Genomic DNA, 24229 nt, shown 5'->3' on the forward strand with positions numbered 1-24229 from the left:
CTGGATGTGTCTGTCACTCCAGTTTTTAAATATGGGGAAAGGAGAAAGAGACCAGTCTTTAGAACCAACCATGTAAGAACCAAAACCTTTTTTGCCTACTTGTAGGCGGTACAGTTAGCTCACTGATCACAGTAGAAAATGTAAGATGCCATTTGGTTAATCATCATACAAACAGCACTGTCTGCACGGGTCTGTCATTCCTTTCTTCCTTACAGAATGCAGGCTGGAATGTGTGTCAAAGTGTGATGGAAGTAAATGAGAAACAGAAGGTCAATCACATCTTGTTCACTGAAATAAATCACATATATTTGAAATACACAGAATGATTACATTTTCAGGTTTAGAGCTAGAGCAGGTTCCTAGCCAAATCAACTGGCTCAGGCAATATGCTTGATTTAAAATAAAACAGAAGGTCAGACCTGAGCCATGGTTCTGATGTAAGAAGAAGACTTTGTCTGGTTTTGAGGTTTGGATTCTCTGCTCTGTAATCAGCACCAAACAAAAAGGATTTGTTCCGTTTCTTTTTCTCCAGCTACTGTTTTATAGAATGATTTACATCTGAAATTTAGAACGAGATGAAAGGACGAGGGAAAACATTTTTGGGTCATCTGCTGTGCTTTTGCTGTGCATACATCAGTTGCAGGTCAGGGGTTCTACACAGTCTTAAAAGTCTGTTGGTGAAGTGTGAAGGTGTGAAATATTTGTGGAAGTTTGGGACATGGCCTGCGTCAAAGTGTTTGTGTCTGAGCGAATGCTGAGTTTCACATCTGGTGTTGTTCTTTTAAAGGTTTGATAATTAGTGAGGTAGACTGAGGGGAAACATTATTCCTGTACACTTATACAAAAGTGCATACTCCCCCCAAACTCTAGTTATACAACTTTTATTTATTGTAGCTGCCTTGTTTTTACCCAATTTTCTCATCCTAATTGTAACATGACCTCACCATGTTTTCAGCTACACTTTCTCACACATTTTGTTCATAATTATTTCATTTCCCATTTGGCTTAAATACTTGTCACGATGTTTTAAGGCATTTATTTACCACGTACAGATTGCAGTTTGTAAAATCTTTGATTAGTCTTCTGTTAGGCTTTTCAACCCTCCCACATCTTTACAGCTCTAGAGACCAAAACAGTTTTGTCTGATCTGATTTTCACAAATCACATCCACAAAAAAAGATTTTTTTTTCTGAAAGTATTTATTTTAAATTAATAGTGGATATTCTCCAGGTATATGTCACTTTTTTGAGGGGGGGATTGATTTCTCACCAAACATATTTTATATTAGCTAGGAAAAAAATGCAAATCATTCATTCAGACTGTAGCCTGAACATGTGTTTGCATTCAGCCCAATATTATTCCTGCTACATCGAATCCAAATGATGTTTAAATGATTACATTCATTAACATGAAACTCCACCTGATAATCTGTTGGCCAAATCATGTCTTACATCCCTAAGGATATAGCAAAAGTCATCTATAGGGTGTGTGGTTTTGTGTGCAAGAGCATGTGTTTAACACTTGTGAATTTGTAAAATATTTATTCCTTTTTCCACACGAATGGTTGCTTTTTAGTATGGAAAATATTTACTACTGCTTACTTCTTGTTTTGGGGTTTTTCAGAGGGCAGACAGTTCACAGAGTTCTTCATCTGTGCTACAAACACAAAAGTGTGATCTGCTTCTGTGTTCTCACAGGTTCTCACATTAATATTGGTCCTTTCTTATGGAAAGATCCTACTTATATACAGCAGATGACATAATTATGTTTTTATTTATGTATTATGTATGTATCTATCATGACACAGTAGGGAGCATGTTCAAGCATTATACAAGCTACATGGTATACACTCACCGGCCACTTTATTAGGTACACCTTACTAGTACCGGGTTGGACCCCCTTTTGCCTTCAGAACTGCTTTAATCCTTCGTGGCATAGATTCAACAACGTACTGGAAACATTCCTCAGAGATTTTGGTCCATATTGACATGATAGCATCACGCAGTTGCTGCAGATTTGTCGGCTGCACATCCATGATGCGAATCTCCCGTTCCACGACATCCCTAAGGTGCTCTATCGGATTGAGATTTGGTGACTGTTTAGGCCATTTGAGTACAGTGAACTCATTGTAATGTTCAAGAAACCAGTCTGAGATGATTCATGCTTTATGACATGGTGCGTTATCCTGCTGGAAGTAGCCATCAGAAGATGAGTACACTGTGGTCATAAAGGGATGGACATGGTCAGCAACAATACTCAGGTAGGCTGTTGCATTGACACGATGCACAATTGGTACTAATGGGCCCAAAGTGTGCCAAGAAAATATCCCCCACACCATTACACCACCACCACCAGCCTGAACCGTTGATACAAGGCAGGATAAATCCATGCTTTCGTGTTGTTGACGCCAAATTCTGACCCTACCATCCAAATGCCGCAGCAGAAATCGAGACTCGTCAGACAGGCAACGTTTTTTTAATCTTCTGTTGTCCAATTTTGGTGAGCCGGTGCGAATTGTAGCCTCAGGTACCCGTTCTTAGCTGTCAGGAGTGGCACCTGGTGTGGTCTTCTGCTGCTGTAGCCCATCCGCCTCAAGGTTCGACGTGTTGTGCGTTCAGAGATGCTCTTCTGCATACCTCGAGTGGTTGTTTGAGTTACTGTTGCCTTTCCATCAGCTCGAACCAGTCTGTCCATTCTCCTCTGACCTCTGGCATCAACAAGGCATTTGCGCCCACAGAACTGCCGCTCACTGGATATTTTCTCTTTTTCGGACCATTCTCTGTAAACCCTAGAGCATGAAAATCCCAGTAGATGAGCAGTTTCTGAAATACTCAGACCAGCCCGTCTGGCACCAACAACTATGCCACGTTCAAAGTCACTTAAATTACCTTTCTTCCTCATTCTGACGCTCGGTTTAAACTGCAGCAGATCGTTTTGACCATGTCTACATGCCTGATTGCATTGAGTTGCTGCAATGTGATTGGCTGATTAGAAATTTGCATTAACGAGCAGTTGGACAGGTGTACCTAATAAAGTAGCCGGTGAGTGTATATTCTGACCAAGCATAACACTATGATCACCTTCCTAATATTGTTTTGGTACCCCTTTTGCTGCCAAAACAGTCCTGACCCATTGAGCATTAACTTCTTTAGTAAATTGAGCTGCAGGAGCTCGTCTGTTGCATCGGACCACACCTGCATCAGTGAGCTTTTGGCTGCCCATGACCCTTGTCACCGGTTCACCACTGTTCCTTCCTTGGACCACTTTTGATAGACACTGACCACTGCAGACAAGCCCACAAGAGCTGCAGTTTTGGAGATGCCCTGACCCAGTCTTCCCTTGGCCCTTGGTCAAACTCCTTACTCTTGCCCATTTTTCCTGCTCTTAACACATTAACTGTGAGGACAAAATGTTCACTGGCTGCCTAATACAGGTGCAGCTGAAAAAATGTGAATATCATTTAAAATTTTTATTCATTTTAGTAATTAAATACAAATAGTGAAACTTTATATTATATCGATTTATCACACTTTATCACACCCAGACTGATATATTTCAAGTGTTTATTTCTTTTAATTTTGATAATTATGGCTTACAGCTAATAAAGAATTTGGGGGAGATTCACAAAGAGCTGACCGCAGCTGGAGTCAGTGCTTCAAGAGCCACCACACACAGACGTATTATTTTTGTCCTACAACTGGCGCATTCCTTGTGTCAAGCCACTCCTGAACCAGAGACAACATCAGAGGTCTTACCTGGGCAAAGGACAAAAAGGATTGGACTGTTGCTCAGTGGGCCAAAGTCGTCTTTTCAGATGAAAGTAAAGAACATTTTGCATTTTATTTGAAAATCAAGGTCCCAGAGTCTTGAAGAAGAAAGAAGAGGCACAGAATCCAATTTGCTTGAGGTCCAGTGTAAAGTTTGCAGAGTCAGTGGTGGTTTGGGGAGTCATGTCATTTGCTGGTGTTGGTCCACTGTGTTTTATCAAGTCCAAGGTCAGCACAGCCATCTACCAGGAAGTTTTAGAGCACTTCATGCTTCCCTCTGCTGACCAGCTTTATGGAGATGCTGATTTCATTTTCCAACAGGATTTGGCACCTGCCCACACTGCCAAAAGCAACAAAAGTTGGTTAAATTACTATGGTGTTGGTGTGCTTGACTGACCAGCAAACTCACCAGACCTGAACTCTATAGAGAATCCATGGGGTATTGGCAAGAGGAAAATGAGAAACAAGAGACCAAAAAAATATAAATGAGCTAAAGGCCATTGTCAAAGAAACCTGGGCTTCCATACCACCTCAGCAGTGCCACAGACTGATCACCTCCATGCCATGCCAATTAAAGCAGTAATTAAAGCAAAATGAGTCCCTACCAAGTATTTAATACATATACAGTAAATGAACATAATTTCCAGAAGGCTAACAATTCACTAAAAATGTTTTTTTATTGGTCTTATGAATAATTCTGTTTTTTTTTTTCTTTATATGAATTGGTTGGTTTTTATTAAATGTTAGCCAAAATCATCACAATTAAAAGAAATAAACACTTTAACTATATCAGTCTGTATGTGGTGAATCTATATAATATACAAGTAAAATTTTTTGTATTGAATTACTAAAAAAAACTTTTTAATGATATTCTATTGAGATGCACCTGTATATCCCACCCACTAACAAGTGCAATTATGAAGAGATAATCAGTGTTATTCACTTCACCTGTCATAATGTTATACTGTATATACAGTGATGCAGAATAATTAAATGGTTATAAGACATTATTGTATCAATGCCCCATTCTCAGCAATTGTGTGTGGTAAAGTGATGAGAGACATAGTGATAGTGTATTTAGTGTATGTAAGAAAAGTCACTGAGACTGAAGCATCTGGAAAATAAAATGCTCTTTGGAAAGCAGAATATGGAAAACTTCTTCATAATATTGTCCTGTGCTTGGCACCCACACCAGAATGATGTTTATGCAATACAGATGCTCTAGCTAGAAGCACACTGTTTGATGCCCAGAAATATATACACACTCAGGCTTTGGGAAGAGATAGATTTAGCAACCAACGATATAAACATGTGCAGATGGTTATGGTAAAGGAATTTCATAGTGAATATGAAGCTGTGCACTTGACTAACAGATGATTAAGTCCCTCAAGCTGTTCTGTAAGCATCTGTGGGACAGTCTATATACAAAATGAACTCTAAAGATCTAAAGTCTTTAGATTAGTGTGGTTGTAATTACATTGTGCAGACAAAGTCATGGTCAAACTTTGAAATTTGGGTAAAACCTTTAAAAAACAGTTTTGTCAGCACTATGGCAATCAGTTTCTCATGCAGAAATGAGTCATGGCTAAACAACACATCTAAAATACAGTCTGCATTGAACATGCCATCATGCTAGACCCAAACCACCAAATCCCCCTTCAGAGCTGATGACCAAAACAAAGACTGGTCTGCATTAGACCTAAGATACAGTCCAGAAGACAGATTGTGCATGCTCTCATTGTCTTGCCAGAAACTAAAACAGTCACAGGCACAATATGGCAATAACAGTGTCTAGTCAGTAAACAGAAAAAATGATTCATTTTGTTGAATATTTTGGTTTTTTTTGTTTTATGTTCATTTATCATGACAATTACATACAGTGTTTCCCTGGTCTTAATAATCTCCCAATTAAGCTCTACATTCACTACAAAGCTTTCTATCTTATCACTAAAGCCCTAGTTGGTGTTAGCGCTGGAATGTCTTGCTAATTTAGTCGTCGGCCAATGTTTTTATACTGCCCTTAAATTCTAGCTAGCTCCCTAGGAGACTGTCAAATCCAGATTACAATCGTGTGCATCTGTTTAGCCTGGCCTATTTATAGTTGGTTCTTGTATTATATTGTTTTGGTTTTTTTTGGTCATTTGTGGGATTTATAGCTTAGGATTTGTGGCTAAATATTTTTATGTAGATCATTTTGTGACATTTAAAAATAAAAATTAAAAATAGATAAAAGAAATACGAGAAAATAAGACTCTGTTCAGTTCAATGGGGAAACTACAAACAGCAGCATGTGTAGAAATGTATAAGATATACTATACCTAGATTATAAAATAGAAAACAATGTAGTAAAATAGGATAAAGAAAAAGATAGCCCTAAACACTATATAAAGAAAGAAATGTGTTTTTGCAATAGTTTTAAAATTATTTAAAGTTATAAGTGAAAAGAGTGATAGAAGGGTTGTTGAGTTTAAAAGTGAGTTTTAAGTGTAAAAAGTGATAAGCAAAGCAAAATAATGAATGAATTCTCAGGTTAAGGTTTACTTAATTATAAGTATGAGCAATTCTGTTGTATGGTAAAAAAAAAGAAAAAAAGAAAAAGGAAACACAGTGACAAGGCAAACATTTTATTGCTTATAGCGGTATGCAAAAGCATCGTTGCTCTACTCAAAAGTTTGGGCACACCTGGCCAAATGACAGAGGGTTTTTTTTGTTTTGTTTTTTGTTCAAAAGCCAACCTCCCATTTAAAACTGAAAGAGGATTGGCATCTTTGGATGTTTTGAATCAAGACAATGATTCAAAACATCACAAATCAAGGTTACTTGCTCTAAGAAAGGCAAGATGAATCTTTGAAATTGCCCTTACATTCCTTGATTTGAACATCATTGAAAATCTGTGTGTAAATCTTAATCATGCTGTGCATTCAAGTTGGATTCTTGAGTTGCTGTGCACTCAAGAATTTCTTCTTCAGACATTAAGGACTTTTTGGTTTAAAATTCATACAACAAGAAGACTGCTAGCAGGCACCATAAAACATTTGCAAGCTTAAATAACTTCCAAAGTGTACTGTTTTACATATTACATAAGTAGTATATACAAAGTTATTATTAGTATATTTTATATAGTTTTATTAAATATAAAATAACTATGCATTAACCTTTGCAGAAAATGTGTTTTTTTTTATAGTTTAATATATAACAAAGTAGTTTGCTGCAGAAAATGTGTTTACTTTTTTTCACTTCAAAAACAAACATAATGTGTAATTTGGTGAGGCAAATTTATGTGATTGCTGTAGAAAGCAATCAGACAATCTATAAACACAACTCAAGGTGTTTTCACAGTTGGCCCAAAAGCCAGACTGCACAGCCAAAACCAGAAGCTCCAAATGAATTTGGGGTTCATTTAGGGAGGAGGTCATAATAGCATGCTTTCATTAATACAAAATAAATTTTTCCAAAACTTTTATGCAACTTCATATGCCATTGTTCAGTATGCAGGTGAACAAAGTTTAGGTTTAGCTAGGTTTATTTAAGCAATTGAACTACCCTTTGAAGATGCATGGCATGTTTGTTTGCAGGTATAATTGTAAACCATGAGCCGTTATTGTCAAGTCAAGTCAAGTCAAGTCAAGTCAAGTCAAGTCAAGTTCATTTCTATAGCGCATTTCACAACAGACATTGTCTCATAGCAGCTTTACAGAAATCAACAGTTAAGGTAAATGGTGTGCATTTGTCCCTGATGAGCAGCCATGGTGACTGTGGCAAGGAAAAACTCCCTTAGATGTCATGAGGAAGAAACCTTGAGAGAAACCAGACTCAAAAGGGGAACCCATCCTCATTTAGGTGATATCAAGAGTGTGATTATAGTCATTTAACAATATGGAACACTGGATAGTGAGAACTAACATGAGCACTGGAGTGTAAGATTATAAGTATAGTCTTTGTACAGTCTTATTGTATAATAAGATTTCTGTATACCCGTTTGTGACAATTTACATTGTTAAAAGCACTGCATAATTAAAGAGATTACACACTGGTGGATTTGGTTTAAGTGAGCTTCAGTCATCATTTTTTATGAGGACCAGGAATTAGTTCCTGGACTGCTCCCGACAGCATGTAAACCGCAAATCTAAGGCCCAGAGTCTGGAAAAAGACAACTGTGAAAACATCCTTAATCTCCTTGAACACTTCGTAAACTGTCCTAGCATTGAGCATATTTTGAATATTTACGTTCGGGTTTTCACATTATACCATTGATTCTTTTCTTTCTATGCTTCTGTGCCTCCTGTTTGTCATAGTCTACTATTTCCCAAATGCACACCCAGACATACACAAACACACAAGTATTCACAGAGCTCTTTAGTGGTGCCAGACCCCTTAACCTGACTTGTCTGGTCTTTGTGTACTAATGAACTCTGTGGTTTGACTGTTTACATATTGCTTGTATGAATAACTGAACTACTGTATGGTAATTGCTTACAATGCCTTCCATATGTTACCATATGTTACATGTTACCATGGACTTTCCAGGGCAAAGGAGCAGCTTGAGTGAAGCAAGCATGCAGAAGTCCCCAATCAGATAACATCTTCCTCTTCCTCTGCTTTTTAATTCAGTTAGTAGCTGAGTTTCAGTTTGTAGTGTACAATGCAATATATTCTGTCTGCTTTGAAAAATGTAGACAAATGGCTGTACATCCCAGGTTTAATGCAAGGAGGGACACATGCATCGCATTTGTGTACGAGACCATAGCTTTTGTTCAGACACTGTGTCTTTGTGTAATTGAGGATTATTGACAGTTTAGTTTTCCTGTGAATGCATGAAACCATGACAGTCTCACGCTGTTATAATGATAAACCTTGTATCTTTATTTATTATATCCTTTCCCAACTTCTGTCATGCTTTTTATTCATTGTTTTCTTCTTCTGCCAAATGCCACTTTTAATCTTTCTCCCATATACCAGCCAGTGATCTGTGTAGTAAAATGATGCATCCTGAGAACTGAATTATAGATGGTGTTCCAGCTGGATTTGCTCCAGGTAAATGAAGCAACACTTGTAGAGCTTTTAGTGGGTTTGAAATATATGTATGTTCTTCTCTGTCTTAATTTATTGCACACAAGAAAATACCAATTTTTGGTGTATTGTTTTAAACCTGCTTTTATGCTAACAGTGTAACAATTCTAACATTGGAGGGATCATTATTTAAATTCTTAAAAAAAAAATTAGGTGAGAAGAGCATCAGTTGTTTTATTTTTTTCCCAGCAGTCAGGTGTTTCATGTACTCTTGATTCCAGTGCTAGTTGAGGTTGAGTTGAGTTGAGCTGAGTGCAGTTATAGAAGATTGTAGATCTTAGATATAGAACATCTGTTTAGAAACTGGTTACAAAGCCCTGATTGGATTCTGTGTGTTAGTGTACTTAATACAAGGGGAATAAAAGGTACAAAGCTGCCCGAGCAAACATACACAAACAACTCATATTTACTGCTGCTTAATGTTTAAATAAAAAGTTTGTCATATAACAATTAAAATTTGAATCTTTACAATTAAAATGAAAATACATAACAGCACACATTTGTCAATAGTTTGGTTGATTATTTGTGTCCAAAATGCCAAGAGTTTTACCAAAAAACACCAAAGCTAATCTCATGGACTCATAAGTCATGGTGCTCCCAGACCCAAATATGTGTGCACATCAGGGCAGCAGACCTGCCAGTCGCATTTACTGAATGTAAGAGTTTAGCTGAAATTATCTTCCCTGACCAATATGCTTAGCTACCTACGGCCAGAGGTGGCAAGAGGTGACACATCCTTCACTTAAGTAGAAGTACAGATACTCATGTTTTAAAAGATTCTGGTACTGACTATACTTTTAAAGTAAAGAAGTATGAGCTCTTAAATAAAAAGTAGACTGTTTTAGTTTCATGCTGGTAACTGGACCTCACCTCATTAATATTAGGGCTAGCAATCGATTTAAATATTTAATCGCGAGTTTAGTCACAAGTTAACTCACGATTAATTGCAACTTGATCGCACATTTTTTTTTCTGTTCTAAATGTACCCAAAATTCATACTTTTTTAATACGTTTTTGAAACTCTTTTATATATATATATATATATATATATATATATATATATATATATATATATATATATATATATATATATATATATATATATATATAAATTTGTGCCGTTCAAATGAATTTGCATTAACATGTTATTAACTAATACATTTTGACAGCCCAAATTAATAAATTACAAATATTTAAATACACAAACTGAATTAAAAATGTTCTTACCTAATGAATGTATCCAGGCTGAACATCCTCCATATAGAACACAAACAGAGAAAAGATGATAATGATCAGGTGATCAGGAATGTCTCTGTTCTCAGTCATGTTTACATCGCTGACTCCCTCTGTCTCATCCATGTTAACCCCACACTTCTTGTTGCCTTCTGCTTTGCTCGTTATGAGCTTCATAAACCAGCCTACGTCTGTGGTGTGTGAGAGCCAGGAAATGATACACCAGTGGTAGATTGAGAAAACCATGCAATGACAAGAAATAGGTTGATGGGATGAAAACGGTGCACAATGAGAAGAAGAAATGTTACCATTTTAGCAAAAAGATTACAACTAAATTAGCGAGCCTGGTCAGAAAATGTTAGGAGTAAAAAGTACAGCCATTTGTGTAGAAATGTAATAGGTGAAAGTAAAATGCTGTCTGAAAAATAAATAGAAAAGTAAAGTATTGATATCGGAAAAAAAATCTACTTAAGTACAGTAACAAAGTATATGTTTTGTACAATGATGAACACCTTATGTACATGTTGTAAATCATTACAGAATAAGAGCAACTTGTGACGCTTGATTATAGTTTATTATAATTTGCTCATAGACTTAAACCCTAAGATAAGTCTCCTAACAATTTATCACCTGGGATGACCATGAACAAATCCCGGCCTTGTTGTGGTCCCTTTATATGAGAGAGATTATTTAAAGTATGCATATACTAGTTCGAGAACATGATGAATGCATATTTTGATGAATTCTTCAACTCCAGTGAGTTTCAGGCACTGGTGGTTGAACATTGGGGCAGTCCTCTGTCATGAAAATAGATGTTTGCCTTAGAGGTATCTGTGTGAAACATAGATTTAAACCTGTTTAGACTTGCTGGTTATACCTGTACTTCTTTGTACTTATTTGTCTCCATAATACTGATGATTTACATTTCCAAGCATCCTTGGCTATGTCATGCAGAGTCTAGGGCCTTTGCTGAACAGCATAAATTTTTTTTTACAAAATGCAAGTAGAAATCTATGGTGCATGGGGAAAAGTATTGTCATGAGAGGTGAACAGGGCAGTCAGATATGTTTTTCTTTTGGCTTTCTTTGTCAGCTCCTAATTGCACTGCTACCTCAGGCTTAATTGTACAGCTATGACCGCCAACCATACCTCAGGCAGCTGGGTCTGGCTCTGCCTCAGGTACATGTGCATAATTTCAATAGTTAGGGTAGCTGGCCATGGTGCTGATATTCTTTTGATGGCATTCTGACACAGTATTACCTCCCTTATATATTTGATCAATTAAAAAAAAACATTCATTTCAATATCTGTGTCAAGAGCCTGCACTTGTTTTTTTATTAGTCGATTTTCAATTGTTTTATTTGATCACACTTCTGTTTTAACCTATTATTTGTGAATTACATTTTTGTAATTTTCTCAATGCTTTTCTTCTGCAATAATAAGTATTCAGCTTCATTGTTCACTGGTTATATTTTTTTTAATTTAAAAAAGAAAAGTCTCAGTAATGTTTGAACCACATTGTCTGTAACTTTTGACAAGGAAAAATGCCTCACATTCCCCACTTAGATTGTGACTCAGTCTAAAACATCATGCTGGTAATGTACATAAAATTAGTTAAGCAAATGATTCATTATGTTCAAATTGGTGTATTCTGAAATAGGTCAGTGGAGAACTAGATATTGTATTGCACTAAATTGCCTTGAACAGATATCACAAATGCTTTGCTTCTTTGAAGTGTTATCAGATGGTACACTTATGGTTGAAAGGGTGGTGCTTTCCTTTTTCTGCAGTTTTTAAACAGTGCTTTATAGTTGTTTCTAAGCATTCATTGGGCATTTCCTGAAAGTTTCTCTAAAGCCTTGTTATTGAGCCAGGTCCAGCTTAAGGGTGTGGAGACAAGCTGTTATGCCTGGAATGAAGTCTCCTTCCTCCGGCACTGGAGCAAATTAATAAGGCACTCAAGCCGTTGATGTCTTTAGGTGATTGATGTATGTTTGCTTGGCAGGGACTACGACTGACTGCAGAAGTGGAGGGGAACAACAAACAGCATTACCACTCTATCTTGCAGGTATGTGTACAGTTTTCACCTATGGAAAACTACAGATCCCAAATTGTAATAGGTTTACATGACTGCTCAGTGATAGCCAGAACATAGAGATACAATTCAACAAAAAACATATTTGCCATTGTTCTGATGTTATTTTTGTTCAGTACAGTAGTATGACAGCAATTTGTAACTCGTCATGAGTGTCTGAGAATTTGTCAGTTTAGGAGTTAATAAAACTATACAGATCTTAAACTTCATTACTGACTTACAAGATTTACCCCAACTTTGGACTTAAGTGTTTCTTTATGTTGTGAATTATATATATATATATATATATATATATATATATATATAATTCACAACATAAAGCATGAAAGCATCATATATAAGCATGAAATTATGGAAATTACATTTCTACAGCTTACATAGTGTATTTAAAAAATGTTGTGAGGTACTTGAAATCACCATGCAAATCATTATCCATGGGAATTGGCATTAAAAGTGTGTGCAAATGTTGGTTACAAGGCAAAATTGAAAAGTAATATTTTAGAAACTGGCAGTCAACTGGGGTGAAAACTCAGATTACTCAATTGAGACAAATGCAGACATTTGTTTCACAATGATTCACACAAAGATTCACAATGTGCTCCGACTTGTTGACAAGAAGCATACATTTCCTGAGCATTAACTGGGGAGATGAGTAAGTTGTAGGTTGCAGTGGGGGGTTTGGGAGAACTTTGTGCTCAAAGATGTTTGCTCAATAACTTACCAAATGCTTGTAAAAAGATTTAGTTTGATCAGTTAGTGTGCTGTACTCTCAAATGAAAGCACTATTTAACTGTGTTTAAAATAGCAATTTTAGATAGAAAGGTTGCTCGTTTGTTTTTTTCAATAACTACTTTATCCTGGTCAGGGTCACAGTGAATTCATTACAGTGGTTTGATTACATGGTAGGGTTACACCCTGGAAAGAAGAGTAACCAATCTATCTACTGACAAGTTTTTGGATTGTGGGAGGAAATAAAAAAACCTGAAGTCATACTGAAATGGTAGAACATGCCCAATTCTAAACAGACTCGAGATCGAATCCAGGACCCTGGAGTTGTAAAGCAACAATAATATGTGCTGCACTAACAATTGAATCAGATGATGTTGAATATAAACAGTATATGTGCCAATAATTTATTTGTACATGCTTTTTCTTCTTTCGGCTACTCCCATTAGGGGCCACCACAGCGGATCATCCATCTCCATACTCTGTTCTCTACATCTGCCTCTTTCAACTCAATTACCTTCCCTCACCACAACCAACTGTCTTCCCTCACCACATCCATAAACTGCCTCGTTGGCCTTCCTTATTTCCACCTTCCTGCTAGCTCTATCCTCAGCATTCCCCTACCGATATACACCATGTCCCTCTTCTGCACATGTACAAACCATCTCAATCGCACATCTCTCACCTTGTCTCCAAAATGTCCTACATGCATAATAAACTCGTTTCTAATTCTGTAAATCCTGGTTACACCTAAAGAAAATATCAACATCTTTAGCTCTGCTACTTCCAGCTCCACCTCCTGTCTTTTAGTCAATGCCACTGTTTCTAATCCATGCAACATTGCAGGTCTCACCACAGTTCTATAAACTTTCCCTTTTACTCTTGCAGATACCCTTCTATCACAAATCACTCCTGCCACTCTTCTCCACCCACTCCACCCTGCCTGCCTCTTTTCTTCACTTCTCTAACACACTCTCCATTACATTGTACTGTTGACCCCAGGTACCTAAACTCATCCACCTTCTCAATCTTTTCTCCCTGCAACCGCACCACTGTACTGCCCTCTCTCTCATTCACACACGTGTACTCTGTCTTACTCCTGCTGACTTTCATTACACTTCTCTCCAGCATGTACCTCCACCTCTCCAGTCTCTTCTCAACCTGCTCCCTACTCTCACCACAAATAACAATATCATCCGCATACATCATAGTCCATGGAGGCTCCTGTCTGACCTCGCCTGTCAACCTGTCCATCACTACTGCAAACAGGAAAGGGCTCAGAGCCGATCCTTGATGCAGTCCAACCTCCACCTTGAACCAGTCTGATGTTCATACTGCACACTTAAATGCTGTCAAACTGTCCTCATACATGTCCTGCACCACCCTCACATACTTGTCTGACACACCTGACTTCCTCATACAATACCACAACTCCTCTCTCGGCACCCTGTCGTATGCTTTTTCTAAATCCATAAACACAATGCAACTCCTTCTGACCTTCTCTATACTTCTCCATCAACATTCTCAAAGCAAATAATGCACCTGTGGTGCTCTTCCTCGGCATGAAACCATACTACTGCTCACAGATGGTCACCTTTTCTTCTTAAAAATTCTAAAAACCTCTTTATTCCTAAAAACCGGTACCAGCCTACTCCTTCTCCATTCCTCAGGCATACTCTCACCTTCCAAAATCTTGTTGAACAATCTCCACATAATCCAACCTTCTTAACTCTCATATCTCATATCCCACCTTCTCAACACACTCTCCTCAGTAGTCAACACATTTCCAACATAATCCTTTATTGCTCTGACTTGCAGCACATCCTACCCAGCTTGGTCCATCTGTATGGTGGCCGAGAGGTACAAAACACATTAACAAATCAGAATACAAATTAGAAAACACTAACAAATCCGAAAACAAATGCAAAAACAAAATAACAAATCCGAAAGCAAATGAACAAATGCAAAAACTAATTAACAAATCCGAAAACACAAGGACAATTCAGACAAACTGGAAAAGGTAGGTATAGTTTGTAAATGGAACAATTACCGATCATTGGACGAGACACCTGTTATTCAAGATATACAGAAAATATTAAATCTTATCACTTTGTTTCTTGTACATGTGTAAAGTTCTCTGTTTACTTTAAACTATTTTTTTATTTCGATTAGTGCAATTTTAAATATAAGAAAATAACAGAAGTGAACTTTGGCAAGCAATCGATGATCGGTAAGTGTTCCATTCACAAACTATACCTACCTTTTTCGGTTTGTCTGAATTGTTGCACGAAAACACATTAACAAGTCAGAAAACACACCAACAATTCAGACAAACTGATCATTGGACAAAACACCTGTCATTCAAGATATACAGGAAGTACAACAGTTTCTCCTTGCTAACGAATGTTTACTTGAACTTGTCTGAGTTGTCATTGTGTTTTTGGATTTGCTATTTTGTTTTTGGATTAGTTAATTTTGGGGATGTTCTTGGCCGAAAACGAAAACCGAAAAAGAGGAAAGCAAGGCCGAAAACCGAAACACCGAAAGAAATTATGCCAATTATTATTACCATTGCATTTATGGCTATGACTGTATACTAACCTTACTAAAATCAAGGCATTTCAATTTTTGTTTCAAAGAATAAATCAATTACAAATTATGAAAATATTTATTTATAGCACATTGCAACAATGCACAGGATAAAAAAAAAAAAAATTCAAACCTAAATGTTTAACTTAAATGCACTCATGTGTACATTAAATAATAATGTACAGGCCCTCTGGGCTGCTGAAAGGTTGTAAAATTAAATATGTCTTTTCATAAAAACAAAGTGCATTCAGAACAAGTGCAACTGCTTAAAGATACAACAATACAACAATATCACTGGGAAACTTCCTGCCTTTTTAACAACGTCCACCACAGACGGAGTGCGCATGCTCGGAGGGGTTTTGCTTTTCTGTGCCGCGTTCTTCTCATATTCAGTATAGCGATCGGATGTTTGGATTTCAGGTGATAAATGAAACCCGACGTGGAGAAAGTTTTTGCAGACGCACCGCCTCGTGAAATTTCAGCATTACATGTTTTGCAAATCGCTATCCGTGGGTCTTTCTCAGATATACTGAAATACGTCCACACAGCAGACAAGCACGTGCAGGCCGCGGTTTCTGTTTGCGTCATCAACTGTTTTTTTTTCGGTGGCCGAATATTCGGTGCGTCCCTAGTTAATTTGTTCAACATGATAAGAACATATATAAAAAAAATGATGTTAAAAATGATAACATATATATATATATATATATATATATATATATATATATATATATATATATATATATATATAAATATAGATAGATAGATAGATAGATAGATAGATAGATAGATAGATAGATAGATAGATAGATAGATAGATAGATAGATAATTAAAGGTATAGATAGATATAGATAAATATTATAAATTCTATCTATCTATCTATCTATCTATCTATCTATCTATCTATCTATCTATCTATCTATCTATCTATCTATCTATCTATCTATCTATCTATATATATATTTGTTTTTAGCATTTTTAACACCAACATTGTCTTAAACAATAAGCAGGTCCACTATATGGACAAAAGTATCGTTACACATGGCGTTTCCAGCAATACTGTATGTGTTTTTTCCCCTAAACTGTTACCAGAAAGTTGGAGGCACACAATTGTATAGGGTCTTTAGCTGCAGTAGATTTCATGAATACTAGGATGGGGACAAATGCTATTCCTGGTCTGCTAACAAATCAAAACATTACAAAATGAAAATGGGAAGTTCAGGAGCACAGACATTAAAGATGAAAGAATGGACCTTTTATTTTGAATAATTATGATTATAATATATATTTAATATATATAAATATGATAATAATTAATATAAAGTATTTAAAGAAAGTCAAATAGTAGCATTGTTTCTTACCATCAACTTGACCTCAATTTATATTCAGGTGTTTCTGTATATGTATTTATTCACTGTAGTTCGCTGTTTATTGCATATTTTACTTAACACTTACTTGACAGCTCTCTGTCACTGGCTCATCTCACGAGCAGCTGCTCTGTGGTTTACATGTGTTTGTATACACCTTTGGCTGGGCTGCTCTGCACTCTGCTTTCTTTCCTGAGGATAGGGTTGGAGTTGGCTTACAGAGGATGAATGCTGTTCTCAGGCTGAGGATGAAGAGAGTGCAAGTGAGTCCATCCATGTGTTGTGACTTCATTGTGATGATAGGCCACCAAAAGAGCTATCCATTAGCCTTTGGGATTGGGAGAGCAAGATTTCTGTACAAACCAGAGCAATAAATGCTTAAAAAATAAATTTATAGACGAATCAGTGGGTAAGAAGAGACATCTGTGCATACTATTGCAGAGTAATTTCTGTCCTCATAGGTGAACATATCATGAAGTGACACAAGCTCAACTATTTACTTTTGTATTATTTGTCACAAGTTCTCCTGCTTTGCGTGAGAAGCATTTACTTTTTTCCTGGACTGCAGCACAACCAACCAATCTAGCTCATGTTTATTCCCTAAGCTAATTTCAGCTAGTCTACGGCCAATAACTAAGCCTTTATCCGAGTTGGATCTGTTTTTTATCTACTGAAAAACACAACTAGTGATATCTGTATCATGCTGTTATATAAAATGAAGACAATGCTCCAATACAGAGCTATCAGAGTATTTGAAAAATACAGGTTCAAGTCTATTGAAAACAAACTAATTTCAACTATATAGAGTTAACATGTTCTTGATTACTTCCCATGGGCTCACCACCTGCAGGAGGGACCGTAAGGGACGGTGCTGTGAGGATTGGGCAGCAGTCAAAGGCGGGGGCCTGCTTAGACTTTAGACGAATTACGGATAAGCGGTAGAAAATGAATGAATGAATGAATGAATGTTCTTGATTAAGTGCTGCACTGGCTTCTGCAGCTGAGTGCTGAGGTAACTCTGCTCACAACACAACAACAGAGAAGCCAAAGGCATTCAAGTTGAACTCTGCTCTCAAGCATATTGTGAACAGCCTCTACTTTGGTAAATGCTCCTTCATGTGTCCTCCTATATGCATCATCACCTAAAACATACAGTGATTGATGAGGCACATTACTGTATCCAGGAGCAAAAAAAGTTCCCATGGAGAATGCACACACACAGGCACCCAAGCATAAATATTTGCCTGCTCTTACACCAATATTTGTTAATTGATTACTTATTTATTAAGTGGATATTTGTTTTTGCTGAGTGTATTACGGAATAAAGACTAAACAAAGCTTTGTTTGAAAAAGACGAAACTGGAGGCATAGAAAATGTGCAAGCAGGCATTAACTATAAGTAGTTTGTCTGTCAACAGTTTGGCTCTGGTGTACATTGTGAACTTTATCAATGGCTTTGAGTGACATCTGAACTGAAAATGAACCCAATTCAGCCTGTGTCCTTTCCCTCTGGCTATCGCATGTTTTTCTTAGATGCTCAGTTTTTTTTAGTTGCTTTTAGTTCCACCTGCGTGTCTTGGGTGGAGCACTGCATTCCTGCAACTTGGACAGGTCTGCTTTCTGTCTACCAGAGCCATATGGCAATGTGCCAGCGTTTGGTCTTAGATACGCACATACCTTTACATACACCAATTCAGGTACATGCATTTCACTGTGTTATTCCCAGCGTGGGTGTTTTTGCCTATGCATATTTCTGACCACTGAAGTGTGTCCAACCGTATGCTATTATTTGAGGAAGTAGGTATCAAAAGGTTTTTATAGACTTGTTTATGCTTGTGTTTTAGTTCATTCATGAATGCATTGGAACATCTGCAAACGGTTTTAATGAGTATGTTTTCTTGTTTGCTTTTGTGCACTCTTTTAGATTTGTGCTTTTACTTTTTAATGGGATGAAGTTCTTAGAGTTGTTGTCTTTCATGCCTTGAAATGTGTGTTTATAGTGCATATGCATGTCTTAAAGCAGCCTTGAGACTATTTTATTTGTGTCCTTTTGTGTGTTTATGTTCCCATAATAATAGGAACAGGTGACAGTTTGGGAACTTGGCAGGCTTTGTGAGGAAAAAAGCTTTATAAAGTTAAACACTGTTTTAGATTGGATACTGATGATCGGGCTAAAAATATTTGTAGCTTTATTAGCTACATTAATACAGAAATCAATGGGAATACCTCTGAAGGATAGCTCTGTCTCTTTGTGTGTGTGTGTGTGTGTGTGTGTGTGTGTGTGTGTGTGTGTGTGTGTGTGTGTGTGTGTGCGTGCACCTTCTTGCTGGTTAAATGGGCAGACCACCCAGAGTTCATAGCAATAACATTTGCACTTCCTCTCTATGATCCCATACAGGTCAGATCCCATTAATTCACTTCAGAGAGTAGTATGTTGTATTTAGAGTGACCTTGTCAGGCCTAACCATCGAGGAACCGTTCATTCTTTCCAAATCTAAATACACTAATCCCACAGTAATCCCAGAGTATACCTATTGTTCATTTTCATATAAATACCAAAGATAGTGTTTAGCCTTACTATCAGTCAGGCCCAAGCTGAGAATTAATCAGATTATACGCAAAATAAATAAAAATGCACTTTAATATAATAAAACCAGATATTGATTTTACATTTTTTTTTTGTACACTATGCATTATTATTTTAATGCTGCCATATTAACAATAAGTGATTATTTTTAGCTGAAGTAATGAAAACATAGCATGGAGCTATGGACTGCGTGAATCCCTTGTCTTTTGAAAAAGGTTACAATGTGATTATAGAACAAAATGGAAAGCAATTACAGTACAGAAAAGTCCCTTGCTGTCGTGCAGCTCATGGACAGCTAACTTAAGGTATACTGTATCTTGAAAAAGGCTACATTAAATCTGTTAACACATTTGTTAGGGTGGTGTTTATAGGTGATTTATGACACTAAATGGTGGTTGTGTGCTTTTATGTGGTTATTTAGAGCTTTGTTTTACACTGTTAGTGCTTCTGGTGGGTAATTTAGCCCCTTTTCAGTCTAGACTGCACAAATTAGAGCAATGTGAATGTGTTGACTGACAGCGTGTGTAGCATGGAAAAGAAGCATGTCTGGATGTTTTTGTTTTCTGCACTGTAAATGTGTCTTGTTGCTGCATGGGGATGAGAGATACATCCTTGTCTTTTTGATCAGGATTTTCTCCCAGGAATTAATTGCCTAGTTTAATTGTATATAGGCCAATTTTTTACTCTTTCTAAACCCATGTTCACACAGTTAAGGCTATTTAAGGCAAGCAGGCAATGCTTTTTGTGCTGACCCTTAGTGCTTGTATTTAATGATCTACTATTTGTTAATAGGCTATTACTTATTCTTGTAATTTATAATGTATAAGTAACATGTTTGTAACTCATTAGTGACTTTAGTTATGAGTCAGTGTATTTCAAAGCATGTCATGCATTTGCTCATCTCCCTCAAAGCACAGTGGACTAATGATGGACCATCATGGGACAATAGGTAGATTTACAAACGGCACGCAAAACTCAATATTCTACTTCAATTTTTACCAAAATGCATCTATATTGAGTTGTTACATTTTTGTGATCGTGTACTGGTCATATTATAGTATATTGGCAAAAGAGGTTAATATTAATTATAAATCATAATAATTAATATCAGCTAGGTAAAGAAATGTGACTTATTTTTGATCACAAATAAATCCATAGGTTGTGAACAAGTTTGCCAGGTGTTTTTTTTACAAAGTCTTTGCTGTAAACTGTAATGCAGTTTACAGCAAAAGACAAAATGCTATTTTTTCCATTAGGCAACAAGTAGGCATGCACCTGGTTAGGGTTCGCCTATTTATTCTGGAAAGCTTAACTAATTAAGAAAAAAAATATGTAATTACTATAGAGATTTAGAAGAAATAATACAAGTAATAAAAAATATATTTCAAAAGACTAAAGCATTAATGTATTAGTCACAAAGTATAGGAGCACAACTTTCTCATGAAATATGAAGTATAAATGATCTGGAAGTGATCTCTGTTACTCTTGTTGGATGCATACAAGGAAAGAAGGCGGTGCATGTTAGGCAAAAAATAGAACAAAGCAGTTCTGTGAAGTTGCTGGTTATGTAAACCACACTGCAGCAAACACAATGTGAGCAAATACCAAAAATTGGCAAACTTTCTGTCTTCGAGTCAGCCAGCGTCCTTAACAAGCAGAGACCTTGTAGCATCAGTTATTGCATCATGCTAATTGTGATTTTGCTAATTCTAATTGACATAATTTTGTTACAACTGGTGTTATACAGATTTGCATTGAATGCTATCTGGCTCACTAAACGTGTCTTAACACATGCTCGCTTAATCTTTTGACTGGTTTTATAGCAGGAAGTGACACAATGCACAAGACAACTGTCGCCCCAGGTTGTTCCTAGTTAACGTCCATCCAACTAAAACGTGTTCTCACTTAGCTCAGACTCTAATAGATGTTTGTTTAGCTTTGTAAGGTGCAAACAGAGCATAAGCTGAGGTGAATGGTTGGATTAAGCTATTCTGACACTGGACATTTTTTAGGTACTTCTCAGAACCTTTCTTGCATAGTAGAAGAAGAAATATTGTCAGAGCCTGTTTTCAAATATGTCCAGCTTTCAGCTTTAATAGCATGCCTCATTATTATTTTGCCCTCATCAATTATATGTAGCACAGTCTGTGTGCGTACAGCTATCAGGGTTTAGCATCAGTTTTCCAAACTGCGAGACTCCTCTTGCCTCCCTTCAGTGTCAGCTCTCTGATAGGATGCAACAGTTGCTGAGTGTGAGTCAGAACAGTTATATCTACAGTAGATACCTGCTTTATATACAGTTATAACACACACACACACACACACACACACACACACACACACACACACACACACACACACACACACACACATAGACCCACACAAACACACAGCAGACACCTCAGAGAGAAGACAGAGCAAAATTACTTCAGCTGAGGTAAACTGACAGTGATGTTTTATTTGGAAAGAAACTGCACCTCCTGAACCTTCTCCAAACCTGAAACCTTGGCTATTAGATCTTTTCTTTTTGTCAAGGAGGATTTAAAATTTTGCACTTTACGATAAATTGCCCCAAGCTAATAGGAGTTGACTGGGCGTGTTGTGTTTGTTATTGGAATAGTTATTACTGTTTTATCTTGCTGTGTGCAGAAGTGTTAGGACTTGTGCCTTGCTACTTTGTTATTTATCTGATTCTTTAAGATTTCCAGACAGTTTTGGTCGGTAATATCATATACAGCCACTAGGGGGGAGGCCATAAGCATGTTTGAAATATCTAAATAAGTATTTGGTGTATATGTGTTCAAGTGTGAGGCCGTTATTTATTCATCAAAGTCAAACTGATCATGTTTCTCTAGTTTCTTCATTTTGAATTCTACATGACTTTAAATATGCTTCATATTGCATTAATTATAATTTGTTTTGGCCCTGTTTTGCTAATTAATCCTCAGATACTCATAGCTAGAATGTCTTTTTATTTAACCTCATTATTAGTGAAATATTAATTAATGTTATTTCCTGGAGGACTACACTGTCCGAACTTGTAGGAGAAACAGATAATTATAAAAAATCTCACAAGACATGCATATTTGTAAGGACCACAGGGGAATCTATTAGAAATAAGAACCATCGTTAATAGTATATTTGAGGTAACTAGGCAGCATTTAATTGATTAAATCATGACATTATCTTTTGGGCCTATCTTTCTAATCGTTTTTTCCTGCTGGATTAAAGAAAGAGAATCTGTAGAAGGGACAACCTGTTTACCCAAGATCAAAAAGTCTTATAAAAAAATGAATGTCATTTCCTGGGAAATATAAACGAATGATGTAAAGAAAAACATAAGCTGGCCTGAAGCAAATATATTTAGTTACATTTGAAAAGAAGAGATGCAATACTTGTATGTACAAGTGTGAATGTATCAGGTGTGTATAACCTCACACGGTATAGTATTTACTGAACTGTGGTTTCAAGTAGTTCATGAATTTGGTGTTAATTTGGTGTAAATGTTTAGAAAGGTCGTGTATATCGTAGGATAAAGATCAAAACTGGAGTTCCATAAAGAGTGAAACATAATCATATATGCTACTATTAGTCACACTAATCTTTATTACCTGGTCTCAATTGGCCTGTACAACACAGAACTCCTGGTAGAATTTCTCAAATATATGACGTTTTCTTCCCACTTGTGTCCACACAGAGACAGCATAGGGCTCCAGACTACACTACTCATATTGTTATAGGGGATAACGTCAAACTTCCACCAACACATCCAGGAATAGTTCAACACCCATCAACACATCTAACTAATATACAGTACATTCCATCCGATTTCCCAGCCTTAATCCAACTGAAGAATTATTTCAGCCTGGAGGGTATATGATTGAGTTTACCTGTATGTTGTTAGCCAAAGGCAACTAAATGTTTAAATGTATGTATCCGGTATCCTGTGATCTCATTTCCAACCAGGACAACTTAGGTGTTACAGTAGAGCTCTTTGCTAAAGTCAGACAGCTCAGGCACTCCCTGAACTTCTGAATGGAATGTCACCTGGTGAATGTGTAGATTGAGAAGTGCCATGGGGCTTATTGCAAACTTCTGGCACTCCATTTTCCACAAGTGGGGAAAGTTGCATGGTGATGTCTCCCTGGCTCCAAGTGAGGTATCCTGAGATACTGTAGACACTGCTCTGCTATCAAGTGAATTCTATATTGCATCTGCCATTGCAGTGAAGTATGACAGCCAGAGTTATGCTATTCTGTTGAGCAACACTGTTAGAAGGGCTGGATTTACTGACACTACAAGTCAACAACCAAATTGGCCACCATAGTGGATGGTGGAGAACCAGGATACTGATCTAGATGCCTAACAGTGGATCTTGATGGATTATGTTTGGCTGAATGGGCTTTTAATTGGTTAGCTGTCATTTGTAATAAAGACACTTGTAGATGGGGCCTGCAGTTTGCAAAAAAATGTGTGGGATGTGTGCAGCACTCACTATTGGGAATACTTCTGATGTTTACCATGACAGGATTAGCCTGGGGGTGGGGAGGTGCTTTCTATGCTCTCTAGGAATTTATCCTTTAGCTTCTGCTTCTTGAATACCCAGAGACCCTGAAGTATGTCTTTGAACAGAAGAATATTTAGCAGTTAGTGTTAGTGTTAAGCAGTCACATGACCACACCCAAAGTTCACGCAATTTCTATTTCAAAAATTGCTCACCTTTGTTTTTGACTTGTTCAGTGAAATGTTTCATTGGCCAAATTCTCAGCCAAAGCTTGTATGCAGATAAAAACT

The 24229-nt window shown here is 36.9% G+C and overlaps 1 protein-coding gene across 5 annotated transcripts in view; it reads left to right on the forward strand.

Moving 5' to 3' along the window:
• The window catches only part of znf469 (zinc finger protein 469), a 203880-nt gene that overhangs the window by 4673 nt on the left and 174978 nt on the right, over positions 1 to 24229 (forward strand). For all 5 annotated transcript variants that reach the window (XM_083547506.1, XM_083547507.1, XM_083547508.1 and 2 more), the window contains exon 2: positions 12076 to 12138. The gene's annotated coding sequence lies outside the window, so the exon portion shown is untranslated. The remainder of the gene's footprint in view (positions 1 to 12075; positions 12139 to 24229) is intronic.

Source organism: Silurus aristotelis (genome assembly GCF_946808225.1).
Source record: "Silurus aristotelis genome assembly, chromosome: 7".
In the NCBI taxonomy this organism is placed as follows: domain Eukaryota; kingdom Metazoa; phylum Chordata; class Actinopteri; order Siluriformes; family Siluridae; genus Silurus; species Silurus aristotelis.